The sequence below is a fragment of the Balaenoptera borealis genome, assembly GCF_965194805.1.
Source record: "Balaenoptera borealis genome assembly, chromosome: 1".
NCBI lineage: Eukaryota > Metazoa > Chordata > Mammalia > Artiodactyla > Balaenopteridae > Balaenoptera > Balaenoptera borealis.
In genome coordinates this window covers 55,095,426-55,112,911 of record NC_138860.1, presented here as the reverse complement: position 1 = coordinate 55,112,911, position 17,486 = coordinate 55,095,426, and positions in this window count along the sequence as shown.

Sequence of the window (17,486 nt, the reverse complement as noted above, 5' to 3'; positions counted from 1 at the left end):
CTTGAATTGTCTATGGTGGCAGGTGGGAGACACCTCTCTCTAAACATACCCTCAGTGCGGTGCTCCCCAAGGGCAGGCGCTGTATTCACTTTCTTTTTGTCGCCAGCACCTAGTGTGTGAGTGCCAGGGCTCAAACATCTTAATGCAGCCCTGCTACATCTTGTCTGTCCTCCCGGCACAGAAATCCTTTATGGCATCTTTCTCAACCAAGTTATAAGGTGTCAAGTTTGCCAGTTGTGTCACAAATAAGCAGCTACTAAACACAGTTTCAGAACCTAAGTTAGCAATGATGTTTTAAAAACTATGAAATATTTCAGACATACACATATTAGATGTCAGAGACCACTCAGGCTAGTCTGTATAATAAGGTCACTTCCACTGCTCTTGCTCTGATACGTTTTCTAGGCCAGAGAGAGGAATGCAGCCCCAGGGCATGTGTGGATGGGTTGTATGTCACTGGCTTTGTCCAGCGAGAAGTGCAAGTGCTCTTCAGTGTGAGGTCGTGGGCATATAGGGAGGGGGTGGGATCAAAAGTGTGGTGCTTAAAAGTGCTGGGATGACAAGCGAAGGGGCTCCAGGTGACCCCTCCGGAGCCTGCTCAGGCCTCTGGTGAAAGGGTTGGGAAGTGTGCAGCAGAGAGTCTCCTTAGGGGATGCAGAGAGGGGTAGGACTCTCCCAGGCCTGGCTTCTCTGCTCCTAACCAGAGTCAGAAACACTGATGGTTCTCCAAGGCGGCCATGCATTCCTGGATGTAATGGCCCTAATGATGGGTTTGAGTCCAATGCTTATAAACTATGTTGCTCCCAGACACTCTGGGAGCTGCAAATTCAGCCAGACCTAAATGAATATTAATCATCGGAGCCAGGACTGCTTTGTGTTTTGTTTTGCTTTTAGATGCCTCTTTCTTTGCTTTTAAGTCCCACCCAGGGAGATCCTGGACAGTTGCTCAGAGCCCCTCTCCCTTATCTCTAGGGCAGGGAGTGGAGGAAGGAGGGTGGGAGTAGAGGTGGTAGGAAGTGAGTGGGTCTAGGATCCAGAAGGCAAGGGCAGATTTGAGCTGGAATCCATCTTCTGCCATTTCTGCAGGAAGAAGGAAAGCAAAGCAAACCAGTCCCTGTGGAATGGGCAGCTGGGCAGTCACGTGCCCCTGACTGTTCGTCTCCATCCTTACCCTCACCCCCAGCTACAGGTGACTGAACCAGGGGTGGGCAGTTGACTCAAGGGGAATCAAACCACAGTTTGGTTGGGGGCCTGAACATGGACAGAGAGGTTAGTTTTTCTTTGTTTTTTTAAAATTTTGGGGGGAGTATAGTTGATTTACAGTGTTGTGTTAGTTTCAGGTGTACAGCAAAGTGAATCAGTTGTACATATACACATATCCACTCTTTTTTTAGATTCTTTTCTCATATAGGCCATTACAGAGCATAGAGTAGAGTTCTCTGTGCTATACAGCAGGTTCTTATTAGTTATCTACTTTATATATAGTGGTGTGTATATGTCCATCCCAATCTCCCAGTTTATCCCTCTCCCCCCACCCCCTGCTAGCCATAAGAGAGGTTAGTTTTTAATCAGGTCAGTCAACTCTCCCACTTCAAACTCGAACTCAGAAATTCTCTCTCTATCCACTTAAAAAAAGAAAAAGATGGTGAGCAGGGGAAGCTGCAGCTGAAGAACTGGTTGCATGAGAGAGCATGGCCACATGGGTCCTGAACATGCTACCCTGACTGAACTCCTTTATCACCACCATCACGGTAGTCCCGAGACCTCTAGGTAGATGGAGGGTCGAGGAGGGGAGGTGGGGGGAGGGTGTGTGCTTCATACCTCACCCTGCTCGGCTCCACCAGGAACCGCCCTCGCCAGGTGTGAGCTACTTCATAGATCTCTTTCCAGGAAGCCGAGAGGGGCCGACGAGGTGGTCTCAGGGTGGGGAGGAAGGAGACCCTCCTGGCAGCCAGGTTTTCATCATCGTGTTCCTCCTCTGCCAGCAACCAGCCGTTATCTGGGGGCAAATGCACATTAACCTGCCTGGGTTTCATCTGTAAAATGGACTAGTTGATCTTGAAGATCGTATTTGGCCATCTCAGTTGGTGAACGGTGCTCTGAAAGAAATAACTGGGAAAACAGAGCGTGTGTGTGTGTGTGTGTGTGTGTTGGGGATAGCGGCTCCTTTGGTGGGCTGCCAAGGGGACCCTCCTGAGGATGCCACATTCATGCCGCAGGAGGGCCGATGGACGAGGGAGAGTGGCGAGGCCCTGGCGCTCCAGCAGTCTGGTGGGAGCATGCCTCTCAGGGTGTGGGACCTAGTTCTCAGTCACAAAGTTGTCTTGAGTGCCTGCTGTGTGCCAAGTACCACAGTAGGTGCTGGGGAAGAAAACAAAACAACACAAAAAACAAAATGAAAAATACAGTGGCTGCCCATAGGGAGCGCTCCACTGACAGCGTGAAGTTTAGTGGGAAATAAGGCAGGAGGGCTGGAGGCGTTATCAGTTCTGGTCCTCCTGGACTGTGGTGGAATCAGACACTGACACCCTCCATCTTTTCCTTTATGGAAACCGGCAGCACCTCTGACTTCCCAAGGAGGACATGACATAAAGAGGATAACGCAGACAGACCAGGTGGGGACAGGTTAAAACTTAGTTGAAGCATGCAGGTACCTGTGAGAACAGGACACATGGAGTTCCCAATAGGAAAAAAACAAAACAAAACGAAACAAATCAACTATCTTGGAAGCAACTATTTATTCAACACATTTTACGGAACACCTGCTACCGACTTGGTCCTGTTCTAGATACAGTAGGGCTGGGACTTGGTGACACGTACCCAGCTCCTCCCTCCAGGTGAACCTCAGGCTCTGCAGACACCCTGCGGCCTCCCAAGCATCTCAGGTGCCCAAGACTCAGGGCCCAGAATGGTCAGCACCACAGGTGGGGCTTGTCCAGAGCCTCCCTGGGTGCCTGGGGAGCTGGAAGGTGGGAGGGCTGCCTGGGTTCCTCTCCCCGCGTGGCTAAAGCGAGGGAAACTGAAGCAGAACCGTCAAGCTCTTCTGGTCTATAAATAAACCCAGCCTGTAAATATTGGGGTGGCCCAAAAAGTTCGTTCGGGTTTTTCCGGAACATCTTATGGAAAAACCCGAACGAACTTTTTGGGCCAACCCAATACGAACGTGCCTCGGCGCTGTGATGCGGTCATAATTTCTCATTTCGCTCCTCTGAAGGGCAGCTCCCGCACAGGCTGCTGCTGGGTCAGAGGAGAGAGGGCTGGGCACTTCGTGCGTTCCTCTCCCGCAGAAAGGGCAGAGACAGCAATTCAGTTCTAACGTTCGCCTATCGCCTGCTGCACACAGACATATGGCAATTCAACAGGGAACCGACGGCAGACGGAGCCCTTGTGATGCTCCCCGTGCGGTGGGGACACGTGCGCCGACGTAAATCACAGATCCACCCTTTTCATGGCACCCAACACAGGGTGCTGTGGATGTGCGCGGCAGAGGCTGATTTCCACGGTGGACGTAGTGCTGGTGGGGGAAAGGGGGCAGGGAGAGTGGGCTGTGAAATCACGGAAGGTTTCCACGGGGAAAGGGCTTTCCTGGCAGAGGGCTTAGCTTGTGAGCAGGCTGAGTAATGGGAGATTCAAGGATGTTCTAGGGTGGTAGGTACAGAGGCTAGAAACCGTTTATTTATTCAACAAATACCTGGGTGCCCATTATGTGTCACTGCTGGGTGTTAGAGGCTCAAATGTCAGGGCGAAGAGCGGAAGTGGAATGGGGAGAAAGGTAGGGCTTGCCCGTTCTATGAGGACTTTGAAAACCAAGTTGAGAAAGCAAATATCTTTGAACAAACTAGGAGGGATGGGGCAAAGATCACCAGCGAGGGGATGACTAAGGCCATGTCCCTTTCCTCCAAGGGTCCTTAGCCTGATCCTTTGAAGAGAAGTCCCTAAATGAGGAGAGGAGGGGAACACACAGAGCTTCACTGCAGGAGGAGCCAATACAGTTCTGTGGAAACGCAACTTAGCAAAAGGCAAAGGAAACTGGGGTCACAGCAATGCTCAGAGGAGGTGTAGGGAGCCTGCCACCAATCAAGCCTTTGGACTCCAGGAGCTTTGGGGACCTAGTCCTGCCACAGGAAAGATGAATGCCTCACACCTGAGGTTGGCAGAAGGAGCGTTCTTCTGGAGAACGCTAACGGGATCTGAACATACAAGAAGAGAGATAAAGAAAGAAAACAACAGTGACAAGCCAGCACTCTTCTTGAAGCTGGGCGAGGCCTGTGCTTTAAAGTCATCTGCAGGCTGGGTGGTGGTGGAGTTGGTAGCTATTAAAGCTACACCACCACATGGCTGTTTGGAGTGGAATTCATACCTTTTCCACAAGAATCTGTAAGAATATAGTGATACCACAGGTAGCATATTTGCTGATGATTTTGGAGAGTGTTGGAGAAATATGATTATAATATAATACAATATATATAATATAATTACAAACAAGGTCTCCTAACCCAGACATCCTCTCCACAAAGGTAGTAGAGAAAGAAACCCCTGCGATGGCTGAATAAGTGTGAAGCCACAATGTGATGTGCATCACAGGCAATCCACTAAGAGACTGCAAAGACAGAAAGGAATCTCCCCCTCATCTAGCCAAGTGGACACAGCCCATTACATACATGTTCCCAAGGTGATCAATCACTAGTCTTCAAGTAAGAGGACTTGACAACATCTGTGTCGTGCATAGCTCGTCCTAACTTTATTTTGGTAACTGGGGAGACCACTTGTGTTGGCTTGATCTGGAGGAGAAACAAACTTCTCATATCTTTAGAACAAAAGGTAGTCTTGCAAATTGGAGCAAGGTGCCCACGGAAGTTAGGGTCTTACGGAGACAGGGGAGCTAGCTTCTTGGACGTTTGTGTTTCAAAAAATGTCTCCCAGGTCCAGGAGAAAACATTCCTGAACTGAGACACTGGCAAGAGGCTTACTTAGCCATTATAAATATTTATACACATATGAAAAGGACAGGGAAAGAAGTTCTGAAAGAAAAAAGCATGTGTCTTTTCCCTTATTTTCAACATGGAGATTTAAGCCTTATTTATTTATTTATGGCTGCCTTGGGTCTTTGTTGCTGCACGCGGGCTTGCGGCAAGCGGGGGCTACTCTTCGTTGCAGTGCGCGGACTTCTCATCGTGGTGGCTTCTCTTGTTGCGGAGCACAGGCTCTAGGTGCGCGGGCTTCAGTAGTTGTGGCATGCGGGCTCAGTTGTTCTGTGACATGCGGTATCTTCCCGGAGCAGGGATCGAACCCATGGCCCCTACATTGGCAGGCAGATTCTTAACCACTGCGCCACCAGGGAAGTCCCAAGCCTCATTTATAATTTCTATTTGTCCTTACAATTTCCTCCCTGTGTTACTATAAACTAATAATGGTATAATCTTCTAATTATTTCCATTGTGGTGTCTACCTTTCTCTGGGCAACTTACAGTTGCCTAAATATCCAGTAAGTCCATAGTAAAATGCTAACAAAGCAATTACCAGAATTGCAATTTAATGTAAGGATGAATTTAAATATTCAGTATAGCATATACAGAATAACCCCACGTTAAACTAGTGACATTAGACCAGTCTTTTTCAGTCTTTCTGTTTGTTAATTAGATGTTCTTCTTTTCTACATCATCTTTCCAAACAAACCAGTTAACATTTTTGTGTGTGTGTAAAATTTAGAGCTTGAGTACCTGGGTGCATATTAATTAGTTTCTTTGTTATTATCAAAAACCACTACTAAAGATGGTCCCACTTGGACTCTGCTAATAATCGGGCTACTGGACTTAAGTCCAGACCGTGTTCATACTGAGAGTACAATTTAGAGCTGACGAGAAATATGTGGTGTGGGGACCGTTACTGGAAGCGCAGAGAGAAAGAGTAGGGTTTGTTTCCTTGTAAATGTGATTTTCAAAGTAAGTGGAATAATCGTGGCCGTGAGGAGGACAGCCAGGCAGCCTATGAGAAGAGTAATACATTTTCTAGAACATTTCTTTTCAGTTGAGGTCAATACCAACCGGTTCCTCTGGAAAAGTTAAGTGTTAGGGCCTTTGAGGGAACCAGAGTTCAGTCCTCCTGTGGTGCTGGCTTCACATGAGACGCATGAATCCAGCTGAGCTGTCCCTTCCCTTCGGCAGCCTATGGGTGTGCAGCAGCAGATGGGGTCTCTTCCAACTCGGTGACAGCTGTCTTTCTTCTGGAACACCTTTATGTAGACGAAGTCTCCCAGTTGACAGGGGTGGCCGACCTCCTCTTGGCAGGTCCTTTCAGATCTCTGTGACTTTAAGTCTCAAGGCTTCTGGGAAAAGAGAAGTCTTGAATACAATTTTAAGTATTGAACATAATTATGAGTGGATTCCATTAAACTGGACACAGAATATGGCCTCAGACCCAAATTCATAGGCCTGACAAACATAAGCTCAAAAGAAGACATCCATGCCTGCTTGCAGGGGCCGTTCTAATTAATTTCTAACAAGACTAGTGATAAAGCTCTAGGCCAATGTTAACCTGCTAGATGCTGAATTTTATTCAAGGTGTTCTTGTTTTGTTTTAAAGTTTGATTCACTTGTTCTCCTTGTCTAGAGGACTGGGGCTTATAGGAATCTGCAAACGTTTGTATAATTCCTGGACAATGTAGAAATAAAGTGACTTCCTCTGATTCAATATAGTAAGAGAGCCTCTGCCACTGCCTGGACACCGGCTTTTGAAGAGGAAAACACTTCAGACCACCCAAACACGGTACACACCATAAGTAGACACAGTCTCTTATCTTCCGCAGGCATTACTTCTATGAAACGGCCACCAGGTTCCTGTTAAAGCTGGTCAAGGAGAACTTTCTGTGCTTACTTTGGGAGTGGCCTGTAAAGAATTCTGTTGCCAAGTAACACATCTCCAAATAACACATCTTTTTTAACATGTTTTGAATAATTTTACCTTTTTGGTAAGTGTAGTATGAGTTCAGTGCCTTTAAAATACCTCTTTTATTCAGGTGATTTTGTTGATAACACAACATCAACCAAGCAAAAGGGCACTAGTTTGTGTTAGGTAATTCCCCTAGTCCAGTCAAATTTCCTTTAGCCCCTTTTATATTCTTTTTGTCCATTTTCTTTTGCAAAGCATGGCTTTAAAAATGAACAAACATTTCTTGTTGTATTGAAAGTGGAGCTCTGCCATGTTTTAACAGCAGCTTTTGCAGCCGTCAGCAAAATGAACTACTGATATCTGAACAGGCAGTTGTAAAGCCCCTAACAAATCAGCTTTCAATTTGACATGAGATTTTTTTCATTCTCATTTAAGTCAGAAGTCCTCTATTTTAAAAAAATTTTGCATGACAGATACCAAACACATATTTACTACAAATATAAATTTTCATTTTAATGCAAGAATCAAAAATTGCAGCTCTAGTAACTATTAACTCAGCAGCTTGTGCCGATTTAATTCCAGACAGAACATAAGTCTCCAAGATTTCGTGAGACCTCACTACATAAGGAAGGCTTAAGTTGCCATTCTTATTCTGGGTACGTGACCCATCAGCAAACATGATCAAATCTGTATTTTGATCTGAGACATCTGATAAATCAGGTCGAGGCCTAGTGTCTTCTTCTATTACTAATGTACAATCATGATCATCTACTTGACAGGATCTTGAAAGAGGGTTTAGGAGACTGCACCTCCCAAGCACAATATTAGGACTGGATACCAATGTTCACTCGCAGTTAGCTTGATGGTGCACTGACAAATGCTGGGTTTATGCACTTGTAAGATCACTGTCACAGCAGATGGACATGCATATACGTCAAATGACCCAAGGTGAGAGGTTGGGCCTTTTCACTAAGAATGGTGGTTCCTGCCACTGCCATGCTCAGAGGCATCTAGGCGCTCCCAGTACTGCAGCGTCTAGAAAATCTGAGAAATAAGCTATTTGTCTATGGCCTAGTCCCAATTTTTGAGTCAATACTCTACTAAGTAGTAGTGCATGTTCAAACAAGTGGAAAGGTTTTTTCAAGATCTGGAATCCCCAAAGCTGGGGGAAAGGCTATAGCCAATTTCAGTTGTTCAAAATCCTCTTCAGATTCTAAGGACCAGACCAGGGGTTCTGGAGAGTTATCATGGAATTGCTCTGTCAGAGGTTATGCATGCTTGGCAAAAGCTGGGATCCATTATCTATAACACCCAACTAGTCTCCAATATTGTCCAAGTTGTTTTCTTGTAGCTGGCTGTTTTATATGCAAATCTGGCTGACTCCTGGATTGTGACACTTTAAGGCCTTCAGCTGACAATAGATGCTCTAAATATTTACTTCGGCTTGGCAATACTGCAGTTTTGTCTAATGAGGCCTTATGATCCCATGAAGCAAGGAACTGCAATAAAGCCAAAGTAGCAGTTCTGCGTTGTTTTTTAGTTTCTGAGGCTACCAGCAAATCATGTATGCATTGTATGATCACGGATCCCTCTGGTGGGACAAATTGTTTCTCATTTTTCCTGTAAATGAAGAGAGAAAATAGTAGGGGAGTCTTGAAACCCTTAAGGAATTTTTTTCCCACAAATATTGGGTTCCTTCATAAGTAAAAGCAAACAAAAATTTAGCCTTGCCCACTAGAGGGACAGAAAAAGAAAAAGCAGAACACAGATTGATCAGAAAGAAATATACTTTGCAGACAATGGTACTGAAGTCAGAATAGTTGCAGGGTTAGAGACTACAGGGGTTAATGTGACAACAAATTTATTTCTCTAAGATCTTTTACAAATCTATATAGTGATCGAGTATTTTTATCACATTTACATTCCTTCTTTACTGGAAGTATCGGGAGTATCAAAGGGTGACTGTCCCTTTTTAATTATACCTAATTTTCTAATTCTTTTATACTCAGCTTTATTCCTTCTAATTGAGCTCTTGACAAAGGATATTGTTTATACATAGCTTATAAGCCATAGATAAGCCATAGCTTATCTTTCCTGTAAGCTATTTTATTGTTTCCAAATCTCGAATTAAACCAATCCCATTAATCCCTAGGGCTCTGAGTGATGCCTCAATTGGTTTTCGGGTGCTTTTCAAGCATGGTGTGAAACTGCCACTCTTTGCCATCCCCCTTTTCTTCCAGAGGTTACATAGCAACCAATTCACCTGCACCCCCCTTTTTTCAGGGAGCTCCACGAACACTCCATCCAGAGTACAGAATATAGTGGCCTTCAATTTGCACAGCAGGTCTCTCCCTAATAGGTTTACAGGAGAATCTGGAGAAAGTAAAGCACACATGCTCCTCAGTAAGGCACCTGTCTGTATGGGAATCACAGAGGAAAAGGAACAAGAGGGCTAACCCGAAACACCAACAGCTTGTACTATCTTTTGTCAGATGGAAAATGAGAAATTTCTGAGGAAGCTGCAGAATAAGTAGCACCAGTATCTACCAGAAGAGGCAAGGATAACCCAAATAAAAGCTGTTGACATATTTGGTTCCTCACTTCCCACCTCTGAGATTCCCTCAATCTGTCCATTCTGAGACATTTGGCAGGTATTTCCTAGCAAAGGGATCTGCCTGTCTCTGTAACCTCCACGTGCTCCCATTTCCCTTTATGGTCCTTCCAATACCCTGGCATGTTGCAAAGCAGTTTTCTCCTCTTCCTTTGCTGTCTTCATAGGTTGGCCAGAGTAGGGTTTATTCCCTTTAGTGAAGAGTTCTAACTAAGCAGCCAAAACAGCAGTCTTTAATCTCTCCTTTTCTTCTTTGTCTTTCTCTGGATTATCCCCAAACTGAGTAGCAGCTGCTAAGATTTGAACACTAGTCTATGCTTGCCATCCTGCCACCTTTTCCTTAATTTGGGTTTGGAGAGTTGGCAAGAGAGCCAAGAGAAATGTTGTTAAGACTAGAGTGTGGATTTGATCTGCCCCTGGGTCCATGCCCACAAAATTAGAGAAAGCAACAAACTGAGGATGGAAATCAACAGAGGACTCACATCTTCTGCTTACACTGCCCACAACTTTTCCCAGCTCACCTTGATTGGAAACGTGTCCAGTCCTGCCATCAGCAACCTCTCTCAACGGGTCTCTCATGCCATCAATTCTTCCGTGGTTGTAGGGAGTGGTGGAGACTCGACTTCTCTCAGCACTATGCCCTCTTCTAGGTGGATCACTTTCCGGTCCACAAGGAGCTTGCTCCATCAAATACTCAAAATCTGCTGGTCCCAGAAGAGCCCACAGTAGCTAGTGCACATCCCCATGCGGGGCTGTAAACTGAAAACATGCTGAGGAGCATTACTGCAAACTTTTGTGGATCTTCCTGGAGCGTGGGAGCGAAAAAAGCCTTTAGATGAATGACATCAGCAGGGTAGATGGGCACAGGAACTCAGCATTTCCTGTGTCTGAGGGGCTTGGGTAGCTTCTCAGCTGCGTCAGCTTTGCTAGAGATCCGAATAGAAGGGTTGGTTTTCTTCACATTGAGGTAGGAAAAAGGTAGGATTATATGGCACCTTGGTTTCTTTTCCCATATTTGTATTTATCAGCCTAGCTCCTTGCTCGTTTCTCTTTCTCCAAGTAACTAGTGTGACTACTCTCCATCCTGCTGCCTTCACAGGCTTGTTCATGGGGACACAATTCTCAATCATGAATTGTGTTCATGGGGACACAATTCTCAATCATCCCAGGATCTTGATCATTTCTCATTTCTGCCTTTCCAGCTACATGGTGTGTGTATAAAAAGGGACTCCTGGAGGTGGAGTCTGGTCTAGGACATGAAGTGGACTCAGGGCTAGGCCAGCAGGCACACGATTCTGCATCCTCAAGCAGGGCAGGTAACACATTATCAGTTTAGGAAAGTCGAATCTTTCTTAGGGAAACCCACTCACCAAGGGAACCACTGTCTAAAAGATCATCGTCTACACATTCCCAGGAGTCAGTTTGAGGCAGGGAGGGTAAAGTGAGGCAGGAGGAGCAGAGGGGATGAGACAGCAGAGAAAGGTGGAGGTTTCTGTCAAAGAGGAAACACCTTTAATTCCCACATTCCTGAGTCGTGAGGCTGGCAAGAGGCTTATTTAGCCATTATGAAGAGTTATACATATTTGAAAAGGACAGAGAAAGAAATTCTGAAAGAAAAAGGAGAGGAAGTCTTTCCCCTTATTTTCAACAGGAAGAATTAAGCCTCTTCTTTTTAATTTGTATTTGCCCTTGAAGTAGGCAGACAAGTATTCTGCCCGTTTTTCTCTCCCTCTGAATCAATGAATTAGGATCATATTTTCAGATCTGAAATAGATCTGAAGGAATGATTCCATCTAGGTCCCTGCCTTCTGGCAGCTGAGTGTCTAAATCATTTAGGACCAATAGCTCTGATGTTCTCTCAGGTGGAGATGTCACCCACCAATGTTGGTAGTGGCTTTCAGTGTTTTAGCAACTTGATAGGTTCAGAGTTTTATTTTGCCTATTTGAAGTCCTTTCTGCCATAAATTATCAGATAAATAGCATTAGATAATTAATTTATCATCAAAACTAGAAGATTCCTCGCTGTTTTGACAGGGTTGAGATGTATACCTGTTCTTGTCCTTGAAGATAACTCTCACCTGTGTCATTTAGCAGGTCAGTGGAAGTAATCTAGACATATGGTTCAGTATTTTTAGAGTGCCACTTAAATCCTACATCCTCTATACAACCCATTTAACACTCTAATCTGCCCTTTTAACAACCTTTTCACTATAATATATGCAGTAATTAATTTAACCTTTTTGAATCTGTTTTGTTTAAAAAAAATAATGCTTACTTCACAGGATTACTATGCTATATAAGAATTATTTTCACAGGTGTATATCTTATCTGCCTAAAGCTCCAGAAGGGATCATGTCCTGTGCTATTTGATATCTTCCAGAACACCTAGCAGTAGGAACCAGGCCTAGTGGGGTGGGGAAGGGGTATTCCATTGAGATAGAATTCAGCTCAATCTAGGAAAAAAACTTCCTAACAATTAGAACCATCCAGGCAGGATGTTTCAGGAACCAGTGAGCTCTCTCAAATGCTAGAGGTACTTCAGTAGAGACTACAAGACTACCAATCATGGTGCCCTATGAGGAATTCCTACATTGAGTAGGGTGTTCAGTTCACTGGTTGCTTTGGAGAGAGGACTGGCTTTTTGACTCTGAGAGGAAAAAAGAAGGGATTACTTAATGAAATGTACTGCGACTGAGGTCATGAGGGCTGGATTTCTGCTCTAATGGCCTTACCTCTCCATCCCCCTCAGTCCAGAGGAAAGGTGAAACTAATGTCAAGGTCCTCTGGAGATTCTCAGATAATGGAGAAACAAGAATGCAGAGTTACATAAACACTTGGTGTCACTAGACTGCTTACCCTCATATACCAAGGAGAGGTGAGGAAAGGGAGAGACAAAGAGACATCCCTCTTCTGCCATAAAGATTTGTTACGACGCGATTAGACAACCAGAGTGTGGCTCGATGCTGGAAAGTAAGAACACTTCCTGGGGAATGAAACCTTGGGACAACATCTTTGGCCTCCACTTGTGGCTCTATGGATGTGACTGTTTGCCACGATAGCCAATCTCTTCTCTTGCCTTCAGTCACAATTCCCCCTCCCTTCTCTACTCTTGTTGCCTGTGCAGAGAAATGAGACTGAAAAGACCCCAGTAAAGGTGATGCAGGTTTTTAGCCTGCAGTCACCTAAATCCTACTCTAAATCTTCTCTAGGGAGAGAATGCACTAAGCATGTGGTAGGAGAAGGGACATTTCAGAAATTTTACTGTGGGCATTTTCCTAACCTAACTTTTCATGGCAGCTATGATGGTGGCCTCTTGGCAGATCAGGTCACAGGCAGATGTCATGTTCAGACAGCACAGGAGTAAAGCCATTTTACGGACACACTGAAATTTCCAGAACAGCTAATCTAACCTTTCAACCTTCCATCCTTTTGTTGTTGATTGCGATTTTTATAATTTATACTTCATTATTCTTCATAATGGAAAGAAATTGAAGAGTGGTTACAATTTTAATATGCATATGCTAATACTACCCCTGTATTCAAGGAATGCTTTTTAATTTCCAAGAGTGCCAGAGGCCTTTCCAGAGAAGATATATTACTGAAACTGCAGAGCTTTGCAATTCAGTAACACAGGAACATAACACCCCAGTTCTAAGAATAGAAGGGTGCCTTTCCCAAGGGAACCATAGAGCTCATGAGAAGTCTCTCCTGGGACTGGCCAAACAGAATTTGAAAAGTGGAAATGAGGACTCTTTCTTATGGTATAACACTGACCAGAGTTTGGTCTTTAAACATGAAAAATATTGAAAAAATATAAAGTGCTTACTAACTGGGCTGGCATTTAACAGCGGTTAATTTGCTTAATTTAGGAAAAAAGTCATTTCATTGCATCTTTCAAAATTTAACCCTCAAAATTTGCCATAAAATATGTATGAATACTTCTAAGAGACTCAGGCATTCCAGGGAAACATCAGTCAGGTTCCAAGTCTCCATGAAAGTGCTATGAGCTTGAGAAGCTTCTTTTACATTCAGAAAAGAAATTTCAATAGCTGAGGATGAAAGAACCAGAAAGGAAAGGGCAGGGGGATTGGGAGGAAGCCAGCTTTGCAAAATATCCTCTGCTTTCCCACAGACAACAGGTTGCCTTAAGCATAAACCTTTCAGAGTATTCAGTGAACATAATCTCAACCCCAGACCTCTCAGGTCTCTCTGTTCAAGGAGTAAAGATCTTCATATTCCATTCAAACAGTAAAACGTCTAAAATGTCTTGCTGTTTACTGAGCTTTAACAGAAAGAGTGCCCCCTGGTTCTGTGCAAATGCACGTACCAAGGTACGTCAACACTGCTTGTGCGCACTCCTGCGGAACTACTATCAATCCAGCAACAAGAAAGCTTCAGTCACGTGGTGTGCCCTCCAGAATGGCCTTCCAGGTTCCTGTGGTAGAGACACACCATTACGGAAAGAGAGCCCCATTACTGCAGAAATACTTTTATTTACTAGAATGCAAGCTCAGGAGCAATTGGATTTTTCCTGGTTTTCTTTTTTCTTTTCCCCCGTCCCTGCTGTATGGTGAGCACTTTAGAATACAGGTCAGCAAACCTGGGCCTGCAGGCCAAATCCAGCTGGTGGATTTTTGTATGGCTCATGAGCAACAAATGGTTTTTACATTTCAGAATGCTTGGGAAATAATTTTTGAAAATATTGTGATACATGACAATTAACTGAAATTCAAATTTCAGTGTCCATTCATAAAGTTTCATTAGAACCCAGCCACACTCATTTGTTTACATTATGTCTAGGGCTGCTTTCACATGCTACAATGGCAGAGTGAAGTTGTCATGACAAAGACCGTATGGCCCACAAAGCCTAAAATATTTACAATCTGGCTCTTTACAGAAAAAGTCTTAGCCTGGAAGAGACTACCTCATAATAGGCACTATTTGTTGAATGAATAGAGCCACCCTACGCAAATGGCTATCGGACCTTACTCATCTCTTTTGAGCAACAGCCCATATCCATTACAGACCACTAGCTGAGGGTACCAAACCGGGAGTGAACTGGATTATTATTAGGCTGCTATTCCACTGAAGCTCACTCACAAAAAAGTTTCTCGAATAAAACATTCTTTCATGTGTATAAAACTAAAGGTGAAGCCTTACATTTAGAATATACAATTACTTGTATTTGCCTTGGTTCTCTCCCTTGAAAATCCTGAAGACTATTTTTTATGTGGTTCTTCCAAAAGGCTCCTAAACCTCTGGTCACAGATTAGTACTGACAGTAGGACGAAAGCAGGGCATATAGGAAAATCCATAAAATCACTTGCAGAGAGACTGCAAAATATATCACACAATAATTGATTAACCTAGACTGTTACCACCTTTGGGAAGTTTAACTTAGAATTCATGAGAATCCCTACCCAGTTCCAATGCAAGATCTCCTTCAGAACTTGGGCACTAGGGAGTTTGATTCGAAAACTGATCAAGGACAAATGACTCACAGAGAAAGGAGGGCAAATTAAAACCATAAACAAATGGGAAGATTTCTTAATTCTCATATTGAGGAGCTGTAATGATCTCAAGTGAAAAGAAATAAATAATTGTAGGCACTCAGATGTCTTAGTCACTAAATCATAAGAATGACAATGGAATTTGTATAGTATAATCTTATTTATTAACAGAGATTAGCATATCATTCTCAGTAAGTAGAATTTAGAGATAAATATGGAGTACAGAGGTTTACTTTTGCAAAACTATACAATTTCTTAAAGTTGAGACTGTAACTTAAAACTCCTCTAAACTCCATGTTTGCCTCCATTTTTGTTTGAAAGTGGTCACTGGAACAGATCACTGTGGTTTATTGTGTACTTCTCCAGCTTCAACTCACACTACTGTCTTGAACTTTGTTTTGTACATACTGAATCTATCCTCTTAACCTTTGTTTTTGATAAACTTACCTTAGAACAGCACTTTTAGATTTACAGAAAAATTGCAAAGAAAGAGTTCCCATATAGCCTACACTCAATTGCCCTATTATTAACATCTTACATTAGTATGGTACATTTGTTACAATTAATGAATCAATACTGATTGATTAATGAATCAATACTGATCAGTCAACTAAAGTCTATACTTTGTTTAAATTTCCTTAGCTTCCATGTAATGTCCTTTTCTGTTTCAGGATCCCATCCAGGATATCACATTACATTCAGTCATGTCTCTTTAGGCTGTGAGTTTCTCACTTTCCTTGTTTTGATGACCTTGACAGTTTTGAGGAATACTGGTCAGGTATTTAGTAGAATGTCCTTCACTAGGGATTTAGTTGATATTCTTCTCATTTAGACTGGATTTATGAATTTGGGGGAGGAAGATCACAGAGTTAAAGTGTCATTTTCATTGTATGATATCCAGAGTACATGGTATCAACACAACATAACTTTTGATGTTGACCCGGATCACCTGGCTAAGGTAGTATTTGTCAGGTTTCTCCACTGTAAAGTTAATCTTTTTTTTTTTTTCTCTCATTCCATACTGGACTCTTTGGAAGGAAGTCACTATGCACAGCCCGTCCTTAAGGAGTGGGGAATTATGTTCCATCTCCTTGAGGATGGAATAGCTACGTAATGTGGAATTCTGCATGGGAAACTTTTCATTTATTTATTCAATCATTTATTTATATAAGCATGGACTCATGGATATTTATATTTTGGGTTATAATCTATAATCCAACACTAGTTTATTTTTTGCTCAAATTGTTCCAACTTTGGCTACTAGAAGCTACTCGAGCCTTTTTCTTTGCTTCCCTTTGTCTTGAATATTCCTTTACCTCTTTTCAGGATTCAGCTGAGATGAAAAATATTCCTAAATCCCCTATCCTGATCCTAATCGCCCACCACTCTAGATTATATATTTTTCCGGTACATCTAAAATTTATGTCTACTATGGTACTTACATATTTATACTTATCTGTCTCTCCCACTGGACAATAAACTTTTTGAGGGCAGTGATTACGTCTTATTTATTTCATACACTTAGTATATATATAGTACATAATGCCTCGCTTACACAAAGCAGGAGCTCAACAAATATTTCTAGAATGATCACTATGGTTTTCTCTTTAGTCCAAGAATCCAGGAGTGCCTAACATGTTAACCAGAAGCCACACAGGAGTTGGTTACTAACTGCTCTGGTAGGAATTACAAGGTGCTACTATTGTAAGTATTAATGTCAGTCATGAAACACATGTAATACAATAGGCTCAGGATCTAAGTTAACACTTCTGCACGTCTCATTTCTAAGTAAGCAGACTTTTCCTGACTATTAATCCCAGTTACGTGGGCATAATTACATTAAGGGCAATGACAAATTACCTTTATATTTAGAACCAAGGGTAGGCAGCTTCTAGTTTTGCTTAGCTTAGAGAAGTGGTATCCTCAAAACAGCACACAGGGGATTTGGGTCATGAGGTTCCCAAGTGACTTGCTGCTGGTTGAGGACTGCATAACCACTGAAGAAATAAATCTGCTGAGTTGCATTCTTTGTTGTCAATACATATTATGAGAAAATGACTTTAAAAATTAATCAAGAATCTTCCAAGATTTGGGGGTTAAGACAAACTCTAATAAGCTGAAACAGGTTTTTAGGTTGGATCATGCTAGTCCAAGCCACCATTAACTCTTGACTGATCACCTTCCTAACTGCACTCTTGCCCCCATCTATCCATTTACCATAAATGAGATTGTGTCATTCCACTTAACACTTCCACTTAACTGCTTTTATAACAAAATTCAAATTTTCAAGCATGCCCTAGAAGTTTCCACATATTTTTTGGGCTCCTACACCTCTTCTAACTCATCCCACACTCATCTCTTCCTTGAGTAGTAATGGTCCAGCCATGCTCATCTTTCTGAGGTTGTGGCATGGTCCCATAAAATTTTTGACGTCTAGTAGCTCAATCTTCTTACAAGAACTTTTCAAAGTTTTCCGT